The 17,549-nt window shown below is 36.5% G+C and overlaps 1 long non-coding RNA gene across 1 annotated transcript; it reads left to right on the top strand.

The window, feature by feature from the left end:
- Nucleotides 1-2,474: 2,474 nt before the first annotated feature.
- LOC141275777 (uncharacterized) lies at nt 2,475-5,994 on the top strand. The gene is made up of 3 exons (XR_012324069.1): nt 2,475-3,895; nt 4,260-4,356; nt 4,825-5,994. It is a non-coding gene; the product is annotated as an uncharacterized lncRNA (long non-coding RNA).
- The last annotated feature ends 11,555 nt before the right edge of the window (nt 5,995-17,549 follow it).

Genomic DNA, 17,549 nt, shown 5'->3' with positions numbered 1-17,549 from the left:
TCCAAAGCACTTAACGTACTTTACATTGAACCAGTTGTGTTTGCACTCACATTTTATTGGTTTACATAATGTTAAGTCATGAAATCACAGGAAAAAATACTATCGATATAGTTTAGGAACACACGCACTGAATCTTATGTAATGTAATTAGTAAGCAGAAGTTCTTGGACATGAATTTTGTGTTAATAAGTCAGTTTTATAGAGAGACTGTACAGGTAGGTTATGTGGAGGGCATTGGGTACTCAGGTTATCTCACTAGACTTTTGACTTGTATAAAGGATACAAAGGATGAAACTCCTTTTTAAAGGATGAAAATCCTTACAAGTAAATCTAAATGCACATCTTTTCCAAAAAGTTTCTTTTGGTGCTTGATTCAATAAGTATGAACAATTGAGGTTTTTGACACATGAAGTTGCCCTCTGATTGACCTTCACCACAGCTGTATGTGAAAATGCGTATTTCTCCACATCCTTTTCAATGATGGGTGCTTTAAAAATTATCGATTTTAGAGGTGAAAATTGATATATTAAAATATTGTGATTTTTTTTTTTACAGAGACTTAATATTTTAAAATATTAGTGTGCTGCCATCTAGTGATAACTATGTAAGAAAAAAGGGTAAGTTGTAATTTAGTAAGTTCATTTTATAATTGAGGAAACAGATAAGTGTATGCGTTCGGACCCAAAGTAATAACTAATTAAGGACAAACTCAAGAACTGAAAAATTCAAGCCAGGCTCTTATCCAAGAAAGATCTGAAGGATTCTTTTCTAATCATTGTCCCTATTAAGTCACAGCAATATAGTCAAACCAAAAGATCAAAATAATAATGATAATATTCCGATGAAGTCAGTTAATAAAACCTTTTTTATTTCCATCGTTATACTGAAAATATTTCTAAATTTGCTCAGTGCACGTAATAAGGGTCATTTGAAGGGAAGGAATTTTGTATTTATATATAGGTTATATGGAGAATATATTTAACATTTCTTTGAAAAGTATAGTATTCTAATGTCATTCTGAATAGAATTCTGTGGTAGGTATAAGAGTGTGGGCTTAATTTTACTTAGCTATATAATACTTCTTTTGTTTTTAACCTTAGGTGAAAAAGCCTATCTTTTTTTAGCGTTTGAGTGGCCACTCTGCTAAAATTGGCATTCAGGAAGGGGACATAAGCCAAGGAATATTTTTTTGCCCTTCGGGAGTCAGGAAATAAAGTAATTTATACTCAGTGAATACTCAAAATGACTGCCATGTGCAAAATACCATGAATACACAAAGAAAGAAAACGATGTGCTGTCTGGAAGAAAGCCATTGAAGAGACTAATATATGTTGGCCACTTTCCCAGGTGGTATTTTTAATGTAAGCATCAAATCAATTCCATTGGAGTTCCTCATTTTACAGGTGAGGAAACAAATTTAGGAAGATTCAATAGCCGAGCAGTAATCCACTTTAGGGTCAGAAGAGCAAATCTAGAGAATGTGACAGTGGGATTTACTGGTCATTAGTTACAGAAGATAGGAGATGGTATGAAAGATTCTACAGATAAATTATTAAAATCAAAAGGTTAGAAAGCTTTGTGGACACAACATCAATATAGAAACTAGATATAAAGTAGCTAGTTTTAAATCTAATAAAAGATGTGCAAGCCCTTTAGGAGAAAGTTTTAAACCTCTAATGGAAGGCGTTCATATAGACCCAAATCAATGGACATACCATGTTCATGAATAGGAAGATTTAATGTAAATATGGCTATTCCCTCCAAGTTAACTTAGCATCAGTGCAAATCCAATTAAAATTCCAAGAGGTTTGTCAGGTCTTACTGGATATGACAGTCTCTATCTAAACTTTATGCGGAGTTAAAAGCAAATGATAACGAAGAGAGGGAAGAGTTGCTCTTGTCACATACCAAGGCCTGTAATAAGATAGTGCAGACTTTGTACACGAATAAATAAGTAGGCCATGAAACAATATAGAGGGACCAGAAACCACATATATATGAAAGCTAGATTTTATGCTAAGATGGAAATGCTGTGGATTATACTGAAATAGAAAAATGGGATCTACCTAATGTTATACGTAAATATCAATTCTAGGTGTATTAAATGTGGATTTAATGGGAGAGGCAAAGCTAGTCTATTAAGAAGAAAATATAGGAAATAATTTTATGAACTTGGATTAGAGAAGGATTTCTTAAGATACAAGTACAAATCATAAAAGGAAAGATTGATAAATGTGAATAAATTAAGAACTGTTCATTAAAAGACACCACAAAGTGAAAAGAGAAGCCCCAAACTGGGGAAAGACACTTGGAACACATAAAACTGACAAAGGATTAGTATCAAGAATATATAATAAGCTACAGACCTATAAGAGAATGACAGAAACCCAGTAGAAAAATGGGCAACAGACATGAACTGATATTTCACACAATATTCCATAAATATATGAAATGATACCCAACTTCATTAGTAATCTAGGAAATGCATATTGAAATCACAGGTACCATTTCACACCTACTAGATTGGCCCCCCCCCCCAAAAAAAAGTTTAATCAGTTCTAAGTATTGGCTAGGAGATGGTGCAATGAAGAATACTGCTGTAAAGGGTCTGAATTGTTAAAACCACTTTGGAAAACAGTTTAGCATTGCTTTGTAAAGTAAAGGTGCATGTATACACCAGGGAAACTTGTGTCTTTGTACTTGGAGGCATTTACAAGAATGTATATAGCAACATTATTTCCAACAGCAAAAAAACTGGAAATGGCTCAGATGCCCACCAACAATAGAGTAGATAAATAGCAGGGCACCCATAATAATGAAATACTACATAGGCTGGAAAGACAAGAACTCTAGCTACACACAACACCATAAATGAGTCTTCCAATTATATTGACTGGAAGAAGCAAGTCACAGAATTCACACCGTATTATTCTATTTATATAAAGTTCCAAGACAGGCAAAATTTTGAGTGTGTATTAGAGATGCCTATGTAAAGAAAACAATAGAAAAGTTCAAGGAAGTCACGAACAACATTTAGCATAATAGTTCCGGAGGCAGGGAGGTAGAGGAATACAGTCAAGGGAGCATGCCACAGGAGGCTCCTAAGGTGGCATAATGTATTTGTTAATCGGAATGGTTGGTACTCATGTGTTTTTACTCTTTGAACTGTAAATATACATTTTAGATATATTTAATACACAATAAAATAGCAGTGATAGAAATAGCCTTTTGTTGTGTTAAGTGCAACTGAGTTCTAGATCAAGCTATCATCATACCTAGATAATGCTACTAACGAGTATTTAAGATAATACTTAAGGTATTTTTCCAAAAACATTACAAATGCTACTCTAAAACAGTTGATTTCCTATTTATATCTGAAAATTTATTTGAGCACGAGTTGACTTGAAGTAGGAGATAGCACAATCCATTGAGGGCATGGCGATAGCCTCCTGCTCTATTCTCAACATGAAAGAAAGATGTGTAGTTTGGAAAAACTACCATTGCTTTGTTATGTTTTATTTCAAATAACATCAATGTAAAGCATAAGGTTTATATTAGAAGTGAGCTTATGACACTACTTGCTCTCAAAACAGCCTTAAAATTAGTCTTAACACCATACTGGTTAAAGGAAGCTACGTGCCTGGTCACCAGTGTCCCAGCGTACTAGAGTGGGTGTTGGGATAAGTGCAATTGCCAACAATGGTCAGTAACAAGATAAACATTCTGAAACTTTGAGTTGCATGTCAGGCTGCACACGAGTATATTTTGTGTATTCATTGTCTTAGATGGGATGCAGTGGTCAGTACAATCATTGTACTTGGATGTAGACTGAAGAGTCGTCCTCCCTCGTCGAGCAGACTGTTCTGGAGTTCTATGCCTCCTAGAGCCACTCTGGGTGAGCCTTTGCTCTTAGTAGTATACATGTGCCAAACCATCTCTGTCCTCCTTACGGTGATGTGGTGCCTCCTTTTTTTTCAAAAACTGTTTTGTAAAACAGCTGCTTGTGCTAACGGCTCCCAAATCTTGGAATGATGACCTCAGTTGGAGTCCGCTTCTTGAAGAAATTAGCTAAGATGGAGATTACCAGAAAGAGTCTTCTTAGGACAGAATGGACCCTAGCATAGTGTTGGAAGCAACTACCACTAGGTGGCAGGCCAAGATGGGTTAGGGAAGCTATCGATATGTGGGTGGCAGTGAAGTGTCTTCCAATATTTGAAAGGCCTTAATTACCAATGGGTTCTGTGTATTCATTCTTTCAGGAATTACTGAGTTGCTTACTAGATGCCAGGCACTGTTCTAAGGGCCAGATTGGAAAAAAAAATTCCTTCATCTCAAGATTAGTGAAGAAATGAAAAGGTAATTTTTCTCTGAAGCAGTGGATATATTTTCATCAATTTGGGGGGCTCCCAATCTTCTATGACTGAGTTATTTTTGGATATTATGGAGCTAACTTGGCTGAAGAACATATAGCTCATGAACTTCACTTTTTGAGTGCTTTTATGTGCATGCTTTTAAGGGTTAGCCCCAAAAGAGGTGGTGCTGCAGTATTCAGGATGTCTTGGAAGAGGGGTTTATGTGAAGTCATATATGGTGTTCAAACCAGGACATTGTATAGTTAGCATCTCTCTCCAGGTAGGAGAGATTCATTCATTTAACAAATGTGCTGACCACAGATCTAGGAGCTAGAAATGCAGCACTGAGTGGAACAGACAACATCCCTCTTCTCTTGGAGCTTATTTTTAATGAGGAAAGATAGACAATGGTCAAATATACCAATTGGTGTTAAAGTTATTAAGTGAAATAAGGCAGGATATTTTTATACAGGTTCATCAGGGAAGGCCCTTTTTTATAAGGTGCAGTTTGAACAGAGATCCAAAGATAGTGAAGGAGTCAGCTATGTAGATATCAAGGAGAAGACCATTCTAGCAGAGGGAATGGTAAGTGGAGATGCCCTAAAGGGTAAGTGAAGCAGCAAAGGATGGTAGGATGAGGGAAGAGGAGAATGGTCAGAAATGAGTTTAGGGAAGTGTTTGGGGGCATGATTGTGTAGGGCTTTATAAGGAATGGTAAAGATTTTCGCTTTTACTCATGGTGTGACAGGAAACTTGGAAAGATATGAGTAGAGGAGTGATATAATCCTAAGTTTTATCACAGGTTGCTATCTGAAGAAGAGGCTGTTAGGGAGCAGTTGTGGTAGCAGGTAGACCAACTGGAATGATTTTGCATTAGTGTAGGTTTGAAATTAAAGTGTTGTTTTTTTTTTAAGATTTTTCTTTTTTTTGATGTGGACCATTTTTTTAAAGTCTTTATTGAATTTGTTACAATATTGCTTCTGTTTTATGTTTTGGTTTTTTGGCTGCAAGGCATGTGGGAATCTTAGCTCCCCGACCAGGGATCAGACCTGCACCCCCTGCAATGGAAGGCGAAGTCTTAACCACTGGACCACCCGGGGAGTCCCTAAAGTGGTTTTGATTAAGGTAATAGCAGTGGAGAAGCAGTGAGACTGAGTATATTTTAAAGCCAGCTACATTTGTTGATGGACAAAAGGTGAATGTGAGAGAAAGAAATCAAGGCTATCTCTATAGTTTTTGACCTAAGAAATAAAAAAATGAGATAAAGAAGACTGGAGGGTGGGGTAGAAACATTTTCTGGTGGGAGCAGGAATAAAAAGTTTCATGTTGGGTATGTTGAGTTTGAGAGAACGATTAGACTACCAAGTGGAGATATCAAGTAGTCATTTGGTTGTACATATCTGGAATTCAGAGACAATTTCATGGCTAAAGATATGACTGTGCAAGGTATCAGTGTCTAAATACTATTTAAAGCAGTGGGACCAGATGAGGTCACTGAGAGAATGATAGATAACGAAAAAAATGTCAGCAGCCTGAACCATAGAGGACTCCTATGCCTAGAAATAGGGAAAATAGAATGATGCAACCAAAAAGACAGAGGCAGCAGCCTGTAAGAGAACCGGGGAAGAGAGAGAGGAGAGAAAGAAGCGGGGGGGGGGGGGGGGGGGGGGGGGGGAGAAAGGAGGGAGGGAGAGAAAATGAGGGGGGTTTCAGAAGACAAGTTTCACAAAAGAGGGAGTGAGGTGTGTCATGTGCTGAGGGTTTCGATAAAATGAAGACTGAATTGACCTTTTGGTTTGGTATCTGGAATTCATTGGTGACTTTGAGTGGAATGATTTTAATGGAGTGGTGAGGATAAAAGGAGTGAATTCAGGAGGGAATGGGAGGAGAGAAAGGAGATAGTTTTTAAAAGTATTGCATTGTTGTAAAGAGCAAAGAAATGGGAAAGTAGCTGGAAGGAGATGTTATTATTAATCAGTGGATGTCTGGGGTCTGACACAAACCGAGTGTCATGATGAATATTCAGGAATGGCCAAGTCACATTTGAAAGGCCATTCCACTTGTTGCCTTATATAAAGTTGAAGCTCCCAGGGAGCACACATTTTTACAAAATACCCACCCTCCAGTAAGCTACTAACTGGTCAGGGAAAAGTGAGAGTATATAAAAGTCTGGAACAGTGACCTCATTAAGGCCTCCACAGTCCTAACAATGGAGCTTCCCATTTTTTCTAACAATGCAAGTACTTGACAAGGACACAAACGCACAATAACTCAATAGCTTTATATATTGCAGTCACACTTATACTATGGAGAAGTTCATTTGCCTCCATGTACGAATATACTCATTATATATATATATTTATTTATCCAGGATAATTTGTGAGTTAGCATATGGAATTAGGACCCAGTCCTTTTTTGGGAAATCATGTAAGCAATTCTAGTAACAGAATTCTTTTGTAAAAGTAGAGAATAATAGTGGGCAGTGAACTTGATGACAGTTTAGATCCAAAGTTCTTCTACCTTCTAGAAACCAGCCAGAGCAACAAGGGGGCAGGGGAGACACCCTCTGTATTTGTTTCCTAGTGCTGCTGTAACAATGCACCACAAAAACCATAAATGTATTGACTCACAGTTCTGAGGCCTAGAATTTGGAAATTTAGTTGTAGACAGGGCTATGTTCCCTCTGAAAACTGTATTCAATCCTCGTCTCCTCCTAAAACTATAAAACTCCTAGATGAAAACATAGGAAAAAACTTGATGACATTGGATTGGGCAATGATTTCTTGAATATGACACCAAAAGCACAGGCAACAAAAGCAAACAGATTAGTGGGATCACATCAAACCTAAAAACGTCTACATGTTAAAGAAAATAAACAACAGAGTGAAAAGGTAACTATGGAATGGGAGAAAATTGTAAATCATATTTCTGATAAGGCTTAATATTTAGGGTATACAAAGAACTCTTAACAGCTCAACAACAAAACAACCCAATTAAAGAATGGGCAAAGGACATGAATAGACATTTCTTCAAAGAATGGCCAACAAGCATATGAAAAGATGCTCAACATCAGTAATCACTAGAGAAATTCAAATTAAGCCAACAATGAGATACCACCTCATACCCACTAAGATGGCCACTATCAAAAAAAAAAACCCAAAACAAAAAATAAGTGTTGGTGAGGATGTGGAGAAATTGGAATCCTTGTGTACCTTCAGTAGGAATATAAAATGGTGCACCCACCCACTGTGGAAATCAGCATGAAAGTTCCTTAAAAAACTGAAAATAGAACTACCATGTGATCTGGCAACCCCTCTTCTAAGTATATATCCAAAAATATTGAAAGGCAGGATTTTGAGGAAATATTCACACACCCATGTTCACTGCAGCATTATTCACAGTATCCAAGAGTGGAAGCAGCCCAAATGTCCATCAACAGATGAATGAAGTGTGTTTCATTCATACAATGGAATATTATTCAGTCTTAAAAAAAGAAGGAAATCCTGTCACATGCTACAACATGGATGAACCTTAAGAACATTATGCTGCGTTAAATAAGCCAGTCGCGAAAGGACAAATGCTGTATTATTCCACTATCATGAAACATCTAGTTTAGTCCCCAGTCAAAATTATGATTCCAAATTTCCTATTAAAATCATGGAAACAAATTTGGTGGCTGCCAGGGGCTTGGGGGAGAGAAAAGTGGAGAGTTGTTTTTTGGTGGATATAGAGTTTTACTTTTTCATGAAGAAGTTCTAGAGACTTATTACACAACAATGAATGTTGTGAATACAGTTAACTCTACTGAACTATACACTTAAAAATGGTTAAGAGGTTAGGGGCTTCCCTGGTGGCGCAGTGGTTGAGAGTCCGCCTGCCAGTGCAGGGGACACGGGTTCGTGCCCCGGTCTGGGAATATCCCACAGGAGCAGCTGAGCCCATGAGCCACGGCCACTGAGCCTGCGCCTCCGGAGCCTGTGCTCCGCGACGGGAGAGGCCACAAGAGTGAGAGGCCCACCTACCGCAAAAAAAAAAAAAGGTTAAGAGGTTAAATTTTATATTATGTATTTTACCACCATTTTTTAAATTGCAAAAAAGTGATAATAAAAGATTTTACCATATAAAAATAAGTGTGAGCTTATACAGATATAAACAAATAAATTGAAGTTATGGGTGAATTGACAAGGAATGGGAAATTTGCACAGTTTCAAATATCTCCACACAAAGTACTTACTAATTATAAAGGGGAAAACATTAATTTTACAGTGGAGGTACCTTGTAGACACACCTTAATTGAAGTGATCAAAGTGATTATCATCAGTAATGGGACAAATGGAAACCATGTGCTATCTAATAGGATGCATTGAAAAGAACACAGCCTAGTATCTGCAATATTCCTGCCAAAGATACACAATCTGAATCTCGTCATGAGGAAAAATCAGACAAACCGAAATTGAGGGACATTTATACAAAGTAAATTACTATGATTTCAAAATTGTCAGGGTCATAAAAGTCAAGAAAAGAATGTAAGGAACTGTTCTAGCCTAAAAGGACCATAGAGACATGACAAAATCAATGTGTGATGGTAAACTGGTTTCTTTTGCCCTAAAACACATTATTGGGATGATTATCAACACTTGAATAGGGTCTGAGTTGGTAGTAAAGTATAAGTGTCAATTCTCTGATTTTGATTGTGGTTATGTAGGAGAATGTCCTTGGTTGTAAGAATACACCTAACATAATGGGTATCAGTTCAGCAATTTATTCTCAAATGATTCAGGGAAAACAGTTCTTTATGATATTATCTCAACTTTCCTATAATCTTATGATTGTTTAAAAATTTTAATGGTTTATTTGAACTTTATCAACTTTTAGGAAAAAACATGTTGCACCTTCTTTATTGTGAGTTTTCTCTCCAAATCTTTGAAAATTTGTTTTAGAGTCCTTAGTATGTTTTTGAACCCGTATTGCAAAGTTTGAACAGCTTTATTATGGACAGATCTTCGAAGTTGGCATGTATGTTTAAAAATACTTCATCTGCCAGATGAACCTGAAAAGAACACAAATAATAGTTGCAAAATGTTGAATCCAAGTCAACACAGCCTGATAGTGAGGAAGTGACATTTTCTCCAATGAATTTAAAGAAACTAGACAGAGCACGTATTGTGTACTTGTTCACGTTTTAAAAGAATGCTTTGTTCACATCTTTCATTACAGCTTTGTTATCATACAGCTGACCAGAAATGTCATTCACAAACCAATTCAAATCATCCAAAACTTGCTTCACTTTCTTGAATAAAGTCATAGCTAGTTTACAGTTGACAAGAAAGTTAAAAATCATTCATAAGGTTTTCTGTAATAACCATATTACACAAAAATCAATAATTGGTCAGGGTTGTCATATCTGAAATAAAATCTCCAATAATGGACTATTACTTGCTGTTTGATTTATTTACCAGCTAATTTTATACATATTTTCCCATTTTAAAACTAACTTTTTTTTTTTTTGCGTTACGCGGGCCTCTCACTGTTGTGGCCTCTCCCGTTGTGAAGCACAGGCTCTGGACGCGCAGGCTCAGCGGCCAATTAATTTTTAATAAAGTGTTTTGGATAAATGTTAAATGAGCTTTTCTCATTTTAGTATTTTCCCAAATGCTCATGGATTAAAAGCAGCAATTATTTTGATGATTCCTATGAAATATTTGTTATTTAAGAATGACACTGTTCATTCTGACCTCTGAAAAGAAATTCTCTCTTTTGCTTTAAAATTTTAAGATCCACAACTATTAGCACTTCAGAATAACACTTAACGTTCTTTCTTGTCTGCGTTTAAGACTTTGGTCTAGTGCATTTTTATTTGATTTATGTGAAAGAAGAAGAAAACATAAGACATGAAAACAAATGTAATGTGGTATCCTGTGTTGGGCCGTGGCACAGAAAAAGGACATTAGTGGAAAAACTAGAGGGATCTAAATAAAGCCTAGAATTTAGTTAATAGTAATTTACTAATGTCAGCATCTTAACGTAACTCTAGTTCATTTGTCAAATCTAAGAAATTAACATTGGGGAAACTCAGTGATGGAATTATCTGTATGACTTTTGCAACTTTTCTGTAAATATAAAAAATGTTTTAAAGGCACAAAGGCAACGTAGTGGAGAAAGGATAGCCTTTTAACAAGTGGTACTGGGACAAGTAGACATCCATATGCAAAAAAATGAACTTGAATCCATACCTCACATTACATATGGGAAATAACTCAAGGTGGATTGTAGACCTAAATGAAAAACCTATAGAACTTCTAGAAGAAAAATAAGAGAAAATCTTGTGACCTGTATGTTAGGCAAAGATTTCTTAGATACAACACCAAAAGCACAATCAAGAAAAGAACAAATAAATAAATTGAACTTCAACATAATTTATAAAACTTGTGCTTTTAAAAAGACACTGCTAAGATAATGAAAAGACTGGGAGAAAATCTTTGTAAAGCACATATTTGATGAAGGAACAAGAGGAATCTTTTGGAGGTGAAGAATATGATCATTCTCTTGACTGTGGTGATGGCCTCACGGGGACATGCATATATAAAAACTTATCAAATTGTATACTTTTAAAATGTGCAGTTTATTTTATGTTACTTATACCTCAGTAAAGTTGGTTTTTTTCTTAAAGAAAAGGAACCAAGGAGAAATTCAGATAAAAACTAATAGAATATGAAACAAAAATTATTTTTTAAATGAGCATATAAACGAATAAAAATTACCCTGACATTGAGTAGCAAATTTTTTTTTTTTTTTGCGGTGCGCGGGCCTCTCACTGTTGTGGCCTCTCCCGTTGCGGAGCACAGGCTCCGGACATGGAGGCTCAGCGGCCATGGCTCACGGGCCCAGCCGCTCCGCGGCATGTGGGATCTTCCCAGACTGGGGCACGAACTCTTGTCCCCTGCATCGGCAGGCGGACTCTCAACCACTGCGCCACCGGGGAAGCCCCTGAGTAGCAAATTTTAACATATTTTCAGATCATCCAAAAGCAGTAATTCATAAGGGAAAATTTTAATAAAAGTAGTAGACTTATGGACTGTCTGATAATACAATTAAAGAAGAGGAGTGAATTATAAGAACACAATAGGAACTTCTAAAATTTCTTGCTGATTTGACACAAAATAGTGACATCTACAAAGATAACACAAAATTCATGTCACTATGACAAGGATATTGGTGAAAAACTGGTTATTGAGTATTTAAAATTAGTCATTGCACAAGAAAAGTTTGAAATGCCCTGAAATCTGACAGCTCATTTATGGAAAAAAAACTGCATAGCAGTTGTGTCAAATTTGATCACCACCCTAAACATTTACTTGAAAATATCTTTACTTTGTGATGCTGGAACTTTTTAAAATATAATAGCAAAAAATAAATTTTGATCAGCCACTCTAGAACAAAGACTGAATTCTCTTTCCACTTCCCATAGGATATATTACATAATCGCGTCATATAAAAAGGTAGTCACCTAATATACACTATGAAATTCTAAGGAAGGAAGTATTATGAAAATTTTCATAATACTAAAATTTTCATAATAAAGTGAAATGCATCAATCATGTTTGCATAAGCCTTAAGGATTTTGAGTGGCTTTCTCTCCCACTTTAATTGTGAAATACTTCACTAGTACAACATTTTTCATTGCCTCATTTATTATACAACTGTTCCTTTTAATGAGGATGCAGTATTTACCAGAAGCTGAAACAACCACCCTTATCCCCCTTTTATATAGTGAAAATAACCACTTGGTCGTATGATTCCTTCCTTCGAGGGCCAGTCAGTTAGGATAGGTCAGGTTATGCCACAGTAACAACAACAACAAAAAAATCCTGAAATCTCAGTGGCTTAAAAACAGATTTTTTTCCTTATTCATATTACATGTCCATGCTGGATCACTCATTCTCATTCAGGAACTCAAGTTGAATGAACACTCCATCTTTATCATCTACAAAAATTTACAATGGCGGCAAGTCAAAGGGAGTGTGGTGGTGTCTCACACTGGCAATTAAATGTCACTCTCATGTTTCATTAAAGTAAGTTACATGGTATATTAGTTTCCTGTTGCTGCTGTAACAAGTTACCACAAATTTACTCACCCCGGCCTAGAACAACACACTTCTATTATCTCCAGTTCTAGAGGTCAGAAGTCCAAGATGGGTCTCACTTAGCTAAAATCAAGGTGTCAATAGGGCTGCATCTCTTCTGGAAGTTCCAGGGGAGAGTTTGCTTTTGGTTTGTTGTTGTTGTTGTTTTTCCTTTTCCAGCTTCCACAGGCTCCACCTTATTCCTTGGCTCATGGTCCCTTTTTATCTTCAAAGGCAGTAATGGCCAGTTGAGTCTTTCTGACGTTGCATCACTCTGACACTGACTCTTTTGCCTCCCTCTTCCATATTTAAGGACCCTTTAGGCCCATCCAGATCATCCACAATAATCTCCTTATTTTAAGATCACCTTATTAGCAACTTTAATTCCCTGTGCAACCTTAATTCTCCCTTACCATGTATCATAACATATTTACATGTTCTGGGAATTAAGACATGGGACATCTTTGGGGACCCATCATTCTGCCTACCTATGTCTAAATTCAAGGTCCATCCCTCCACCTTCTTATTGCAATGCCAGATGTGTTGGCATAGTGAATAATAAGATAATATTTCTGGAAGTCATTTCTACACTAGGTCAACTAGCAGTAATTTTGCTGTATGTGAAAGTGACTGCCATCCACATAACCCAAACTAACAGTGTCTCTTTAGTCTACTTTTCCTTAACCATTTCCCCAAAATGTTTACAGCCAGATTCTGTCTTTTCGCTTCCCCACACATCACACAAAAGGAGAAGTAAAGGAGGGGAATTTGGAGTGGAAAGAAACAGCAAGGTCAGCTGTTGAAGTTAACACATCTCAATTTTGGAATTTTTACAAACACATATGACCACGTAAATATGTTAATAGGGCCCCTCTTGGGGCCTTATGAAGAGCCCATGCAAGTGGGGGCCCCAAAACTTAAGCTTCATTAGCTTCATGGTAAATCTGCCTAATAATATAGCACAAGGTATAAATTTAAAAAGTACAAAAAGATAATGTAAGGTGAAGTTTCCTCCAAACATGTCCTTCAGCCACCAGTTATCTTCCTTGGAGACAATAAATATATTCTGTCTCCTATGTCCTGCCTGAAATATTATGCATAGATAAGCATTTTGTGCTGAAATATTTGGTAACCTCCCTCCCTCTTTTCTGACACAGTTAGCCTGTTATATACAATGTTCTGTACCCTGCTTTTTCTCTTAGACACCTTTATTGAGATATAGTTCACATACCATACAATTCACCCATTTAAAGTGTACAATTCAATGGTTTTTAATATATTCACAGAAATGTATATCATCACCAACGTTGATTTCAGAACATTTTCATCACCTCAAAAAGAAACCAGGTACCCTTGAGCTATCACCCACCTGACCCTTAACCCCAGCATAAGGCAACCAGTAATCTACCTTCTGTCTCTATTTTCCTGGTCTGGGCATTTTATATGAATGGAATCACATAATATTTGGTCCTTTGTGACTGGCTTCTTTCACTTAGCATAATTTTTCAAAGTTTGTCCTGTATCAGTACTTGTACTAATCAGCACATGTATCAGAATTTAGTAATTTGTGTCTTCTCTCTCTTATTTGGTTAGCCTAGTAGAGGTTTATCAATTTAATCATTTTTTCAAAGAACTAGATTTTGGCTTTGTTGATTTTCTCTGTTTTCCTGTTTTCAATTTCATTGATTTCTGCTCTAAGTTGTATTATTTTCCTCTGCTTTAGGCTTGAATTGCTCTTCTTTTTCTAGTTTCCTAAGGTAGAAGCTTAGGGTTTTTTATATTACATCTTCTTCTCTACCAATATATGTATTTAATGCTATAAATTCCTCTGTAAGCACTGTTTTCACTGCATCCCATACACTTTGATAAGCTCTATTTTTATTTTCATTTAGTTTAAACAATTTTTTCATTTCTCTTGAGACTTCTTCTTTGACCCAAGTATTATTTAGAAGTGTGATGCTTCAACTTCATTTTTGAAAGATATTTTTCTGTGTATAGAATACTAGGTTGACAGTTTTTGCTTTTCAGTACTTTAAAGATGTTACTCCAATGACTTCATTGTATTATTTCTGACAAGAATTCTGATGTCACCCTTTGTTTCTCCATATGTAACAAGTCTTTGTTCTTTGACTCCTTAAAAAAAAAAATAACAGCTCTATTGAGATAAAATTATTTTCATCACCCATTAATAGTCACTTCTCATTTCTTCCCAATGCTCCTAGCACTAGGCAGTCACTAGTCTGCTTTCTGTCTCTATAGGATTGCCTGTCTGGACAACTCTGTACAACATACAAATAGAAGTATATAATGTGTGGTCTTCTATGAGTGTCATTTTTCACTTAGCATAATGTTATCAAAATTCATCACGTTGTAGCATATATCAGTACTTCATTTCTTTTTATGGCCAAATAATGTTCCATTATATGCATTCTGTTAAATATATGTACCGCATTTTGTTTATCAGTTGATAGGCATTTGAGTTGTTTCCATTTTTTGGCTGTTATGAATAATGCTGCTATGAACATTTGTTTACAAGTTTTACATGAACGTGTGTTTTCATTTCTTTTGAAATGAAACCTAGAAGTTGAATTTCTGGGTCATAAGGTAACTCTGTGTTTAACCTTTTAAGAAACTGCTAGACTATTTTCCAAAATGATTGCCCCATTTTACATTCCTGCCAGGAGTGTATGAGGGTTCCAGTTTCTTCACATCCTAACCAATGCTGGTTATTATCTGTCTTTTTGAATCTAGCCCTCCTAACCAGTACCACACTGTCTTGGTTACCATTGTTTTGTAGTAAGTTCTGAAATTGGGGAGAGTGAGTCCTCCTACTTCGTTCTTTTTCAAGATTGTTTTGTCTATTCTGGGTTCCTTGAATTCCATACGAATTTTAGAATCAGCTTGTCAGTTTCTACAAAGAAGTTACTGGAACTCTGATAGGTAGATCAGTTTGGAGATTTTTTTGGGGGGGGGAGGAATGTACCACTGTTTTGTTTTTTTGTTTTTTTTAACATCTTTGTTGGAGTATAATTGCTTTACAATGGTGTGTTAGTTTCTGCTTTATAACAAAGTGAATCAGCTATACATATACATATATCTCCATATCTCCTCCCTCTTGCGTCTCCCTCCCACCCTCCCTATCCCACCCCTCTAGGTGGTCACAAAGCACCTAGCTGATCTCCCTGTGCTATGCAGCTGCTTCCCACTAGCTATCTATTTCACATCTGGTAGTATATATAAGTCCATGCCGCTCTCTCACTTCGTCCCAGTTTACCCTTCCCCTGCCCTGTGTCCCTAAGTCCATTCTCTACGTCTGTGTTTTTATTCCTGTCCTGCCCCTAGGCTCTTCAGAACCTTTTTTTTATTTTTAGGTTCCATATATATGTGTTAGCATACAGTATTTGTTTTTCTCTTTCTGACTTACTTCACTCTGTATGACAGACTCTAGGTCCATCCGCCTCACTACAGACCACTCAATTTCATCTCTTTTTGTGGCTGAGTAATATCCCATTGTATATATGTGCCACATCTTTATACATTCATCTGTCGATGGACACTTAGGTTGCTTCCATGTCCTGACTACTGTACAGTTTGGAGAATATTGCTGTCCTAACAATGGTAAGTCTTCTGGTCCACGAAAGTGTGGTGTTTTACCAGTTATTTAGATCTTCTTTAACTTCTTTCAACAATGGTTTGTTTTCAGTGTATACGTTTTGCACTTTTATTTTTTGCTGAAGTTATTCCTAAGTATCTTATTCTTTTTTATGCTTTTGTAAAAGGAATTCTTACCTTAATTTCATCTTTGGATTGTTCATTGAAAGTGTATAGAAATGAAGTTGATTTTGTATATTGATCTTGTATCCTGCAACCTTGTTGAACTTGTTTATTAGTTCTAATGGGTTTTTTTAATAAAATGGATTCCTTAGGATATTCTATTGGGTTGGCCAAAAAGTTTGTTCGGGTTTTTCAGTAAGCTATAATAGAAAAACCCGAACAAACTTTTTGGCCAACCCAATATATACAAGATCATGTCATCTGTGAATAGAGGTAGTTTTACTTCTTCCTTTCTAATCTGGATGCCTTTTATTTCTTTCTCATAAGTAATTGGCCTGGGCCTTCAGTATAGGGTTGAATAGAAGTGGTGAGAGTGATCTTTTTTGTTTTGTTCCTGATCTTAGGGGGAAAGTATCCAGTCTTTCATCATTAAGTATAATGTTATCTGTGGGGTTTTTTTTTTTTTTTTTTTTTTTTCAGTACGCGGGCCTCTCACTGCTGTGGCGTCTCCCGTTGCGGAGCACAGGCTCCAAACGCGCAGGCTCAGCGGCTATGGCTCAGGGGCCCAGCCGTTCCGCGGCATGTGGGATCCTCCCGGACCGGGGCACAAACCCGTGTCCCCTGCATCGGCAGGCGGACTCTCAACCACTGCGCCACCAGAGAAGCCCTGTGGGTTTTTTATAGATGTCCTTTATCAGATTGAATATGTTCCCTTCTATTCCTAGTTTGTTGAGTAGTTTCATCATGAAAGAGTGTGGGATTTTTTCAATGCTTTTTTTCTGTGTATTGAGATGATCATGTGATTTTTGTTTTTTTTTCCTGTTGATGTGATGTGTTACACTGATTTTCAGATGTTAAACCAGCTAGTATTCCTGGGATAAAATCCATTAGGTCATGGTGTATAATTCCTTTTATGTGTTGCTGCATTCAGTTTGCTAGTACTTTGTCGAGGATTTTTATATCCATATTCATAAGAAGTATTGGTCTGTAGTTTTCTGTTCTTGTGATGTCTTTCTCTAGTTTTGGTATCAGGGTAATATTTGCCTCATAAAATGGGTCAGGTACTGTTTCTTCATCTTCTATTTTTTGGTAGAGTTTGTGAAGAATTGGTATTGATTCTCTTATCCATTCACATTTAACGTTATTATTGATATTGTTGGATTTACATCTGCCATTTTACTTTTTGTTTTTTATATCTCATGTCTTTTTTGTCCCACTATTTATCCTTTACTGCATTTTTTTTTTCCTTTTTTTCCCTTGGTCTCTTTATTAGGATCTATTTTGATTTGTAGGCAGGGGA

This window comes from Tursiops truncatus, chromosome 11, assembly GCF_011762595.2.
Source record: "Tursiops truncatus isolate mTurTru1 chromosome 11, mTurTru1.mat.Y, whole genome shotgun sequence".
In the NCBI taxonomy this organism is placed as follows: domain Eukaryota; kingdom Metazoa; phylum Chordata; class Mammalia; order Artiodactyla; family Delphinidae; genus Tursiops; species Tursiops truncatus.
This window is presented reverse-complemented; position numbering and strand designations above follow the sequence as displayed.